This window comes from Ranitomeya variabilis, chromosome 5 (assembly GCF_051348905.1).
Source record: "Ranitomeya variabilis isolate aRanVar5 chromosome 5, aRanVar5.hap1, whole genome shotgun sequence".
Lineage (NCBI taxonomy): Eukaryota > Metazoa > Chordata > Amphibia > Anura > Dendrobatidae > Ranitomeya > Ranitomeya variabilis.
In genome coordinates this window covers 20,652,813-20,666,261 of record NC_135236.1, presented here as the reverse complement: position 1 = coordinate 20,666,261, position 13,449 = coordinate 20,652,813, and positions in this window count along the sequence as shown.

Here is a 13,449-nt window from a genome sequence, read left to right as displayed (position 1 = left end):
TACTGCCTCAATGCATTAACCTAACTAGCCCTGAGTGGCCCATTCAAAATTTTTACCATAATTAGGTTCCTCGCATCATGTTCTCACATGCGTTGTGCATTTAATAGCCCTCTGTGTCTGTACTGTTACATACTTAGGCTGATAACTGGTTCATGCAGCTTTACATGAACACCCGATCCTTACACTATGGCTGGTCTGAACAACAAAATTAATTGTTACATCCACCTCTTGTGTCTCCCCTTTTTCCTCCTAGATTGTAAGCTTGTGAGCAGCAGGGCCCTCATTCCTCTTGGTATCTGTTTTCATCTTTGTGTTTATTGTTATGCTGTAATGTCTATTGTCTGTACAAACTTAAAAAAACTGACCATCACATCCAAACATAGACTAAGTGTGAACAGGTGCTGAACCTAGAGTCACCAACTCGTATACAGTCAAATAAATAAGGCAGCACACTGTAGCGCCAAAACCCGCAAACATGAAGACTGAATTGCATTACTGCACTAGAAATATGAAAAATTGAGAAAGTTTAGCGCATAAATTAGCCAATTCATGTGTACCTTGCAGCCACGTTAAGGCATTTCTCGTATACAAGGTCCTAGCAATGCCTTTTCTCTCTGAGAATAAAGTCTTCATTTGCTGCCTGATTTATTTGACTGTATACGAGTTGCTGACTCTTGGTTCAGCACCTGTTCACACTTAGTCTATGTTTGGATGTGACGGTCAGTTTTTTGAAGTTTGTATTCATTAGCCTTCTGACCGAGCACTCCTCCTTTTAGCCATAGGTGTTTTTCATCACAGTAGGTCCACTACCCCTCCACAGAGAGAGAGATTTTGAGTCAAAGAGAGGACTGCCTTTAGGTTCCCATTCAGATGAGACTTTATTCTTAGATAGAAAAGGCATTGCTAGGACCTTGTATACGAGAAATGCCTTAACATGGCTACAAGGTACACATGAATTGGCCAATTTATGCCCTAAACTTTCTCGTTTTTTCATATTTCTAGTGCAGTAATGAAATTCAATTTTCATGTTTCATGTGTGCAGGTTTTGGCGCTACAGTGTCCTGCCTTATTTATTTTATTGTCTGTACAAGTCTATAAAGTAAAGTGCTGCAGAATATGTTGGCGCTATATAAATAAAATGTATTATTATTATTATCATTATTATTATTATTATTATTAAGGGGAGCAAACAAAGAAAGCACAAAAATGGAAAAATCACAAGGTGGTGAAGGGGTTAACGTTGAAGTGTGGAATAAATGGATCAAAAAGTTGGTAACTGTAAAGATTATAAGGGATAACTCAGGAGACTCTTTGCATGGAACAAGACAACTACAGGACACAGTTTTATAAGTGGTAAAGTATATATTATCACACGGTGATTCAAACAGGTGCAGAGAGAAACTCAAGTCCACAACACTTGGTGCAAATATTAAACGCAGCTTAGCAGTCTATATGAAACTTCAGAGGAAAAGGCAATCACGCAGAAAGTCTATGAAGCACAATTATTCTTGAGCATACTTGATACGAATAAGTCCTTGGTAGTCCAAACACAGATAGATATGCTTATAAGGCAGTTCAAATAATATCTTAGCACAACCAGGGAGGCCTGGGTAAAAGTCTCAGGTTTAAGCAGAGCAGCAACAGCTTACATGTCCAGCAAATGCAGATGGAAACAAACACAAGCAGCCAGATGGAGGATTACTGGAGACCGTTGTATGCAGCAGAAACTCAGAGCTGAGTAGCAGGATCTCCAAACAGGTTCACAGGAGCAGGTATATAGTGTTGTGAATTAGACTTCTTGGCTCCCTCTGGTGGTTATTAGTGATATGACTCTGGGATTTTCTTTCCTCAGTTTGCACCCACCTGGGTCGTTAGTCCAGGGGTGTTGCTATATAAACCTCCTGGATCCTTAGTCCAGTGCCTGGCATCGTTGTAATCAGATCCTTTTTGTTTGCTCCTATCTGCTGGTCCTGGTTCGTGCAAAATTAAGCTAAGTCCTGCTTCTTTGTTTTTTGGATTATTTGCTTGCTCTCATTTTTGTCCAGCTTGTACTAAATGTGATTCCTGACCTTGCTGGAAGCTCTAGGGGGCTGGTGTTCTCCCCCCGGGCCGTTAGACGGTTCGGGGGTTCTTGAATATCCAGCGTGGATATTTTTGATAGGGTTTTTGCTGACCATATAAGTTATCTTACTATATTCTGCTATTAGCTAGTGGGCCTCTCTTTGCTAAATACCTAGCTCATCCTTTTTTTTTTTTTCCTCTCTTCCTCCCCTTTACCTTTGAGTGGCTTGTGCTTGCTACAGACATGAATGTCCAGACCTTGATTACAAGTGTAGACCAGCTTGCTGCTCGTGTGCAGGGCATACAAGATTTTGTTACCAGTAGTCCAATGTCTGAACCTAAAATACCTATTCCTGAACTGTTTTCTGGAGACCGATTTAGGTTTAGGAATTTCAGGAACAATTGTAAATTGTTTCTTTCTCTGAGACCCCGTTCATCTGGAGATCCAGCTCAGCAAGTGAAAATTGTTATCTCTTTTTTTCGGGACGACCCTCAGGATTGGGCTTTTTCGCTAGCGCCAGGAGATCCGGCATTGGCAAATATTGATGCGTTTTTTCTGGCGCTCGGATTGCTTTATGAGGAGCACATTCTTGAAATTCAGGCAGAGAAGGCTTTGCTGGCTATCTCTCAGGGCCAGGATGAAGCTGAAGTGTATTGCCAAAAATTTCGGAAATGGTCCGTGCTTACTCAGTGGAATGAGTGTGCTCTGGCCGCAAATTTCAGAAATGGCCTTTCTGAAGCCATTAAGAATGTGATGGTGGGTTTCCCCATTCCTACAAGTCTGAATGATTCTATGGCGCTGGCTATTCAAATTGACCGGCGTTTGCGGGAGCGCAAAACCGCTAATCCTCTGGTGGTGTTGTCTGAACAAACATCTGATTTAATGCAATGTGATAGAATTCAGACTAGAAATGAGCGGAAAAATCATAGACGTCAGAATGGGTTATGTTTTTACTGTGGTGATTCTACACATGTTATATCAGCTGTTATGACCCCAGTGGACAGGGTCTCAGAGGAACGTGTAAGTCTGCGAGATTCAAAAATCCAGCTCATAGGGCTGTGGTATCTGGGTTGACCAAATAGCTACTCCTAACGCCAACACTAGAAGTAGCCGGGGATCATGCCTACGGTGATCGCTAGATGACTCGCGCCAGCCGGAGAATCTAACTACCCCTAGGAGAAGAAAACAAAGCCCTTTCTTGCCTCCAGAGAAAGGGACCCCAAAGCAAGATACAAGCCCCCCACAAATAATAACGGTGAGGTAAGAGGAAATGACAAACACAGAAATGAACAAGGTTCAGCAAAGAGAGGCCAGCTTACTAATAGCAGAATATAGCAAGATAACTTATCTGGTCAACAAAAACCCTATAAAAATCCACGCTGGAGATTCAAGAACCCCCGAACCGTCTAACGGTCCGGGGGGAGAACACCAGCCCCCTAGAGCTTCCAGCAAAGGACAGGATACAGATTGGAACAAGCTGGACAAAAATACAAAACTAAACAAAAGCAAAAAGCAAGGAAGCAGACTTAGCTTGAAATACAGGAACCAGGATCATAGGACAAGAGCACAACAGATTAGCTCTGATTTCAACAATGCCAGGCATTGAACTGAAGGTCCAGGGAGCTTATATAGCAACGCCCCTGAACTAACGGCCCAGGTGAGGATATAGGAAAAGACAGAAGCTCCAGAGTCAAATCACCAATGACCACCAGAGGGAGCAAAAAGCAAAATCACAACAATCAGCATGCTCTAAACGCCTAACAAGGGTTGTCAGTAGTGTTGAGCATTCCGATACCACAAGTATCGGGTATCGGCCGATACTTGCGGTATCGGAATTCCGATACCGGGATTCCGATACTTGCCGCGTATCGGATACCGGAATCGGAAGTTCCCAGATTTAAAATGCACAAATTCAGCCAATGAGAATGATTTCAAGTGTGGGCACATCCTGTTCAGCATGGAGGGCATGAAACTACTGGCATGGCTGTGATTGGCTGCTAAAATGATGTCATGATGCAGTTTAAAAGTCGCTGGCGCCATTTTGCGATCACTCTGCTGTGAATTCAGTTAGTGACAGGACGCTGTTTGCTGACTGAGGGCCAGTTTAGAGATAGCGATTTGCTTCTTTGTGCTTTCCAAAGGCTAATTTAGCAACCGCTGTGTTCACCTACTATTCACCTTGCTTTTGCCTTGTAGCGCTGTTTTCACAGCGATCTGCAAGGTCTGTGTGTGTGTGTGTGTGAGTGCAGCCCACTCTCTAGTCTGAGTGCAGCCACATAGGCCATCCATAGCTGGTTGTATTCAGTTCAGGGAGGGTGGTTCATTGCCTCATACTGTTCTTTTTTTTTTTCCAAGTAGTGTAGTCTGCTGCTAAGTTTTAACAAAAAATCCTATTAGTGTCTTTCCACCCGTCTCCAGCTAATTTGTGGAAAAACACTACATAGGATAACGTAGAGGAGGGTTTTGGGGCCTTGCAGCGCCGTTTACGGCTGTCTGCACGGTCTCCGTGTGACTGCAGCTCGCCCTGTAGTCTGTGAGCAGCCATAGCCTGGTTGTCTCCAGCTCAGGGTTGTTCACTGCGTCATACCGCAAAATCAATTTTCATTTTGTTTTAAGTAGTGCAGGCTGCTGCACATTTTTTCAAAAAATTCCTATTAGTGTCTTTCCACCCGTCTCCAGCTAACTTGTGGAAAAACACTACATAGGATAACGTAGAGGAGGGTTTTTGGGCCTTGCAGCGCCGTTTACGGCTGTCTGCACGGTCTCCGTGTGACTGCAGCTCTCTCTGTTGTCAGTTCAGCCCCCCAAAAATAAATAAATAATAAAGTTCACCAAACACACCAGTGACACCACTTTACATTTCTGTAGGCCACATTAGCTCATATTAAAGTCTTGTCCACACTTTAGAAAATTAGTGTTTCTTATACCTGTTAGGAGGAGTTGTTCAGGAATAAGCACACAAAGCCGTTAGTACTTTTCTGCTTATCTTTATCAGTCACCCAAGATGAAGAAGGCAGTGAGTAAGGCACGTGGGCGTGGGCGCGGAGCAGGGAGGGGACGTGGGGATTCTGTGCCCGCTGCGGGCACCGGTGACTCATCAGCACCCACTTTCACAAGGGAACAGTCATTCATGCACAGCTTTGTCGCAGAGCGCCGTACACCGCTGCTGCTTGAAGACCAAATTGAAGCCGTTGTCGGATGGATGGCAGCTAATGCATCAACTTCAATTAGTGCCACATCCTCTCAGACACAGAGCACTGGAGAGCAGCCATCTGTCTCTTCACCACCTGCCAAATTGACCAGGCAGACAGAGAGCCCAGGACAGGAGCCGTCTCTACTTCTGTTCTCTGAATCTCTTGGCTCGGAAACAGGGGGCCAGCCAAGCAGCATTGGAGAAATGGAAGAAGAGGCAGGGTGCAGTGATGCCCAACAGCTTTTTCTCTCTGAGTCTGAAGAGGCGGGTGGGCCAGTGGCTCCGGTCACCACATCGCAGGCCGCATCCGCTGATGATGACACTCAGGTGCCACTTACTGGTGCGTGCTCTGCTGCTGAGACTACCCAGGAGGAGCAGTTGGGGGCAGAGGGTAGTGTAGATGATGAGGTCCTTGACCCATCTTGGCGTGAGGGACAGGAAGGTGGTGGGAGCAGCTCTGAGGAAGAGATTCCCCGTACGGCCCAAAGAGGGAGAGGGAGGGGGAAGACGGCGGATCCTGCAGCCTCCGCTTTGGCACCCGTTAGGAGCATGTCTCTTCCAAAAGCCAAAAAGGGCGCTCCCAAGACTTGCAGTGCCTGGGCCTTTTTTGACACAGTTGCAGATGACATTTGCTATGTCAAATGCAAGGTGTGTCATCAGAAAGTCAAAAGAGGTCGAAATGTCAGCAGCCTCAATACCTCCAACATGTGGAAACATGTGCGCAACAGGCACGCGGCGTTGTTAGAAAAACACACTGAAGAGCTAGGCCAACCAACAGCGGCAGCTACCACCTCTTCAGCTCGTGTTGCCTCTTCCTCCAGCTCACACGCAGCTGGTTCGGCTTCCTCCGAGGATCGCCGTGGAAGAACCTCTGGCCCTGTTGTCCAGAGACCCGCTGTAATTCCACCCGCAGCACCACTTTCCCAGTCATCCACACACTCCCAGCCCAGTCTACAGCCATCGGTAGTACAGGCATGGGAGAAAAGGCGGCCTTTCTCGTCAAACCACCCACGAGCACAGGCTCTGACTGCAGGCATTGCCAAACTTCTGTCACTGGAAATGCTGTCATTCAGGCTGGTGGAGACTGACAGCTTCCGTGACTTGATGTCATTGGCAGTCCCACAGTACAATGTGCCCAGCCGCTTTTACTTCAGCAGGCAAGCCGTCCCTGCCCTGCACAAGCATGTGGAGGGACACATAAAACACGCGCTACTGAACGCCGTCAGTAGCAAGGTCCACCTCACCACCGATGCGTGGACCAGTCAACATGGACAAGGGCGATACCTTTCCTGTTGTGAATTTGGATTCGGGGCTCCCCCGGTGGCTACTGGTGGAATTGAACTGGTGTCTTCATCTTCTCTGTTCACCTGTTCCCATCAAGATGTGGGAGTCGCTATATAACCTTGCTTCTCTGTTAGTTGCTTGCCGGTCAACAATGTTATCAGAAGCCTCTCTGTGCTTGTTCCTGCTCCTAGACAACTACTAGATAAGTTGGACTCTTGTCCATGTTTGTTTTTGCTTTTTGTTCCAGTTCACAGCTGTAGTTTCGTTACTGTGTCTGGAAAGCTCTTGTGAACAGGAATTGCCACTCTGGTGTTATGAGTTAATGCCAGAGTCTTAAAGTAATTCCTGGATGGTGTTTTGATAGGGTTTTCAGCTGACCATGAAAGTGTCCTTTCTGTCTTCTGCTATGTAGTAAGTGGACCTCAAATTTGCTAAACCTATTTTCATACTACGTTTGTTATTTCATCTTGATTCACCGCCAATACATGTGGGGGGCCTCTGTCTCCTTTCGGGGTATTTCTCTAGAGGTGAGCTAGGACTAATATTTTCCTCTGCTAGCTTTATTTAGTCCTCCGGCTGGTGCTGGGCATCTAGAATCAACGTAGGCATGCTACCCGGCCACTGCTAGTTGTGCGTTAGGTTTAGTTCATGGTCAGCTCAGTTCCCATCTTCCAAGAGCTAGTTCCTATATAGGCTGATGCTATGTTCTCTTGCCATTGAGATCATGACAGTTTGACCGGCCCACTAAAGGGTTAAAATCCTTGGCTGAGAAAGGAGAGTAATAAGAAGTCTGCTGAGTTTTTTTTTTTTTTTTTTCTTTGAATGGCTCTGTGTCCACCTGTTTGTAATGGATCTTCAGAGTGTAACTGCAGGTTTGAATAATCTCGCCACGAAGGTACAAAATTTGCAAGACTTTGTTTGTCATGCACCTGTATCTGAGCCGAGAATTCCTTTGCCGGAATTTTTCTCGGGGAATAGATCTGGGTTTCAGAATTTTCGAAATAATTGCAAATTATTTTTGTCCCTGAAATTTCGCTCTGCCGGAGACCCTGCACAGCAGGTCAGGATTGTGATTTCCTTGCTCCGGGGCGACCCTCAAGACTGGGCTTTTTCATTGACACCAGGGGATCCTGCGTTGCTCAATGTGGATGCGTTTTTTCTGGCCTTGGGGTTGCTTTATGACGAACCTCATTTGGAGCTTCAGGCAGAAAAAACTTTGATGTCCCTATCTCAGGGGCAAGATGAAGCGGAAATTTACTGCCAAAGATTCCGTAAATGGTCTGTGCTTACTCAGTGGAATGAGTGCGCCCTGGCGGCGACTTTCAGAGAGGGTCTCTCTGATGCCATTAAGGATGTTATGGTGGGGTTCCCTGTGCCTGCGGGTCTGAATGAGTCCATGACAATGGCTATTCAGATCGATAGGCGTTTGCGGGAGCGCAAACCAGTGCACCATCTGGCGGTGTCCACTGAGAAGTCGCCAGAGAGTATGCAGTGTGATAGAATTCTGTCCCGAAGCGAGCGGCAGAATTTTAGACGGAAAAATGGGTTGTGTTTCTATTGTGGTGATTCTACTCATGTTATATCAGCATGCTCTAAGCGCACTAAAAAGCTTGATAAATCTGTTTCCATTTGCACCTTACCGTCTAAGTTTATTCTATCTGTGACCCTGATTTGCTCTTTGTCATCTATTACCACGGACGCCTATGTCGACTCTGGCGCCGCTTTGAGTCTTATGGATTGGTCCTTTGCCAAACGCTGTGGGTATGATTTAGAGCCTTTGGAGACTCCTATTCCTCTGAAGGGGATTGACTCCACCCCATTGGCTAATAATAAACCACAATACTGGACACAAGTAGCTATGCGTGTTAATCCGGATCACCAGGAGATTATTCGCTTTCTGGTGCTGTATAGTCTACATGATGATTTGGTGCTAGGATTGCCTTGGCTGCAATCTCACAACCCAGTCCTCGACTGGAGAGCTATGTCTGTGTTGAGCTGGGGATGTAAGGGGGCTCATGGGGATGTACCTGTGGTTTCCATTTCATCATCTATTCCCTCTGAAATTCCTGAGTTCCTGTCTGACTATCGTGACGTCTTTGAAGAATCCAAGCTTGGTTCGTTACCTCCGCACCGAGAGTGCGATTGTGCCATAGATTTAATCCCGGGTAGTAAATACCCAAAGGGTCGTTTATTTAATCTGTCTGTGCCTGAACATGCTGCTATGCGAGAATATATAAAGGAGTCCTTGGAAAAGGGACATATTCGTCCATCGTCATCTCCCTTAGGAGCCGGTTTTTTCTTTGTGTCAAAAAAAGACGGCTCTTTGAGACCATGTATCGATTATCGACTTTTGAATAAAATCACTGTTAAATATCAATACCCATTGCCGTTGCTGACTGATTTGTTTGCTCGCATAAAGGGGGCCAAGTGGTTCTCTAAGATTGACCTTCGTGGGGCGTATAATTTGGTGCGAATCAGGCAGGGGGATGAGTGGAAAACCGCATTTAATACGCCCGAGGGCCACTTTGAGTATTTAGTGATGCCTTTTGGTCTTTCAAATGCTCCGTCAGTTTTCCAGTCCTTTATGCATGATATTTTTCGCGATTATTTGGATAAATTTATGATTGTGTATCTGGATGATATTCTGATTTTTTCGGATGACTGGGACTCTCATGTCCAGCAAGTCAGGAGGGTTTTTCAGGTTTTGCGGTCTAATTCTTTGTGTGTGAAGGGTTCTAAGTGTGTTTTTGGGGTACAGAGGATTTCCTTTTTGGGATATATTTTTTCTCCCTCTTCCATTGAAATGGATCCTGTCAAGGTTCAAGCTATTTGTGATTGGACGCAGCCCTCTTCTCTTAAGAGTCTTCAGAAATTTTTGGGCTTTGCTAACTTTTATCGTCGATTTATTGCTGGTTTTTCGGATATTGCTAAACCATTGACCGATTTGACTAAGAAGGGTGCTGATGTTGCTGATTGGTCCCCTGATGCTGTGGAGGCCTTTCGGGAGCTTAAGCGCCGTTTTTCCTCTGCCCCTGTGTTGCGTCAGCCTGATGTTGCTCTACCTTTTCAGGTTGAGGTCGACGCTTCTGAGATCGGAGCTGGGGCAGTGTTGTCGCAGAAAAGTTCTGACTGCTCCGTGATGAGGCCTTGTGCCTTCTTTTCCCGTAAATTTTCGCCCGCTGAGCGGAATTATGATGTTGGGAATCGGGAGCTTTTGGCCATGAAGTGGGCTTTTGAGGAGTGGCGCCATTGGCTTGAGGGGGCCAGACATCAGGTGGTGGTATTGACTGACCACAAAAAATTGATTTATCTTGAGACCGCCAGGCGCCTGAATCCTAGACAGGCGCGCTGGTCATTATTTTTCTCTCGGTTTAATTTTGTGGTGTCATACCTACCGGGTTCTAAGAATGTTAAGGCGGATGCCCTTTCTAGGAGTTTTGAGCCTGACTCGCCTGGTAACTCTGAGCCCACAGGTATCCTTAAGGATGGAGTGGTATTGTCAGCCGTTTCTCCAGACCTGCGGCGGGCCTTGCAGGAGTTTCAGGCGGATAGACCGGATCGTTGCCCACCTGATAAACTGTTTGTTCCTGATGATTGGACCAGTAGAGTCATCTCTGAGGTTCATTCTTCTGCGTTGGCAGGTCATCCTGGCATTTTTGGTACCAGGGATTTGGTGGCAAGGTCCTTCTGGTGGCCTTCCCTGTCACGAGATGTGCGAGGCTTTGTGCAGTCTTGTGACGTTTGTGCTCGGGCCAAGCCTTGTTGTTCTCGGGCTAGTGGATTATTGTTGCCCTTGCCTATTCCTAAGAGGCCTTGGACGCACATCTCGATGGATTTTATTTCTGATCTGCCTGTTTCTCAGAAGATGTCTGTCATCTGGGTGGTGTGTGACCGTTTCTCTAAGATGGTCCATTTGGTTCCTCTGCCCAAGTTGCCTACTTCTTCCGAGTTGGTTCCTCTGTTTTTTCAAAATGTTGTTCGTTTGCATGGTATTCCTGAGAATATCATTTCTGACAGAGGGACCCAATTCGTGTCTAGATTTTGGCGGGCATTCTGTGCTAGGATGGGCATAGATTTATCTTTTTCGTCCGCTTTCCATCCTCAGACGAATGGCCAGACCGAGCGGACTAATCAGACCCTGGAGACATATCTGAGGTGTTTTGTGTCTGCTGACCAGGATGATTGGGTTGCTTTTTTGCCATTGGCGGAGTTCGCTCTCAATAATCGGGCCAGCTCTGCCACTTTGGTGTCCCCGTTTTTCTGTAATTCGGGGTTTCATCCTCGATTTTCCTCTGGTCAGGTGGAATCTTCGGATTGTCCTGGAGTGGATGCTGTGGTGGAGAGATTGCATCAGATCTGGGGGAAGGTGGTGGACAATTTGAGGTTGTCCCAGGAGAAGACTCAGCTTTTTGCCAACCGCCACCGTCGTGTTGGTCCTCGGCTTTGTGTTGGGGATTTGGTGTGGTTGTCTTCTCGTTTTGTCCCTATGAGGGTCTCTTCTCCTAAGTTTAAGCCTCGGTTCATCGGCCCGTATAAGATATTGGAGATTCTTAACCCTGTTTCCTTCCGTTTGGACCTCCCTGCATCCTTTTCTATTCATAACGTTTTTCATCGGTCATTATTGCGCAGGTATGAGGTACCGGTTGTGCCTTCCGTTGAGCCTCCTGCTCCGGTGTTGGTTGAGGGTGAGTTGGAGTACGTTGTGGAGAAAATCTTAGACTCCCGTGTTTCCAGACGGAGACTCCAGTATCTGGTCAAGTGGAAGGGATACGGCCAGGAGGATAATTCTTGGGTGAATGCATCTGATGTTCATGCCTCTGATCTGGTTCGTGCCTTTCATAGGGCCCATCCTGATCGCCCTGGTGGTTCTGGTGAGGGTTCGGTGCCCCCTCCTTGAGGGGGGGGTACTGTTGTGAATTTGGATTCGGGGCTCCCCCGGTGGCTACTGGTGGAATTGAACTGGTGTCTTCATCTTCTCTGTTCACCTGTTCCCATCAAGATGTGGGAGTCGCTATATAACCTTGCTTCTCTGTTAGTTGCTTGCCGGTCAACAATGTTATCAGAAGCCTCTCTGTGCTTGTTCCTGCTCCTAGACAACTACTAGATAAGTTGGACTCTTGTCCATGTTTGTTTTTGCTTTTTGTTCCAGTTCACAGCTGTAGTTTCGTTACTGTGTCTGGAAAGCTCTTGTGAACAGGAATTGCCACTCTGGTGTTATGAGTTAATGCCAGAGTCTTAAAGTAATTCCTGGATGGTGTTTTGATAGGGTTTTCAGCTGACCATGAAAGTGTCCTTTCTGTCCTCTGCTATGTAGTAAGTGGACCTCAAATTTGCTAAACCTATTTTCATACTACGTTTGTTATTTCATCTTGATTCACCGCCAATACATGTGGGGGGCCTCTGTCTCCTTTCGGGGTATTTCTCTAGAGGTGAGCTAGGACTAATATTTTCCTCTGCTAGCTTTATTTAGTCCTCCGGCTGGTGCTGGGCATCTAGAATCAACGTAGGCATGCTACCCGGCCACTGCTAGTTGTGTGTTAGGTTTAGTTCATGGTCAGCTCAGTTCCCATCTTCCAAGAGCTAGTTCCTATATAGGCTGATGCTATGTTCTCTTGCCATTGAGATCATGACACTTTCCCTCCCTGCCCATTGGGTTAATGTCGTTGAGCCGGGTACAGACCGTGCGAGTGGCGCAGGACGTGTCCTGCCCACTCCAAGGATTGCAGGAATCCATTCTGTACGCATTGACTCCTCCTCCTACACCAGTTCCTCAGAATCATCGCTGCAGGAGCCGTCACAGTCCACCTCCACATGGACCCGTGATGAACGTGTACCTGTTACGACCGACATGAGCACAGCCGTGGCCAAACGTCAACAGGCCGTCTTGAAATTAATTTCTTTGGGGAATCGAAGCCACACAGCGCAGGAGCTCTGGAATGCCATCAAGCAGGAGAGCGATGTGTGGTTTGTGCCAGCGAATCTCCAGCCAGGCATGGTAGTGTGTGATAATGGCCGAAATCTGGTGGCAGCTCTGGGCCTCGGCAACCTCACTCACATCCCATGTCTGGCACATGTGCTCAATTTGGTCGTGCAGAGTCTTCTGAGGGACTATCCGGATCTTGATGCACTGCTGCACAAGGTCCGCCTAGAGTGTGCTCACTTGCGGCGTTCCAGCACGGCAAAAGCGCGCATTGCGGCTCTGCAGCGCCGACACCGCCTGCCGGAACATCGCATCATATGTGACCTACCTACCAGGTGGAATTCCACATTACATATGTTGGAGCGGTTGTGTGAGCAGCAGCAAGCTGTAATGGAGTACCAGCTGCTTCAGGCGCAAAAAAGTCGCAGTCAGCGCCGTACAGACTTCACAACCACAGAGTGGGCCACTATGAATGACGTCTGCCAGGTTTTGCGTCCCTTCGATTATTCCACGCGGATGGCGAGTGCAGATGATGCACTAGTCAGCATGACTGTCCCCCTTATCTGCCTGCTTGAAAAATCACTGCAAGCGCTAAGGGATGATGTTGTGGAAGAGGTGGAGGATGAGGATTCAGCATTTCCATCATCTTCTGGACAGTCAACGCCACGTGGTTCCTCACAAACGCGTAGGCAGGGGACAGTTTGTGAGGAGGATGAGGAGGAGTCAATGGAGGAGGAAGACATCCATCCAGAGGAGGGAGTTACACAATTGTCCAGTAGTCAGTGTGTACAGCGAGGGTGGGGTGATGACGAGCAGGCAGAGATCACGCCTCCAGCAGGGGACAGCGTTTCTTGGGCAGTTGGCAGTCTGCAGCACATGGTGGATTACATGCTGCAGTGCCTGAGAAACGACCGCCGCATCGCCCACATTCTCAACATGTCTGAATATTGGGTGTTCACCCTCCTCGATCCTCGCTACCGGGACAACGTA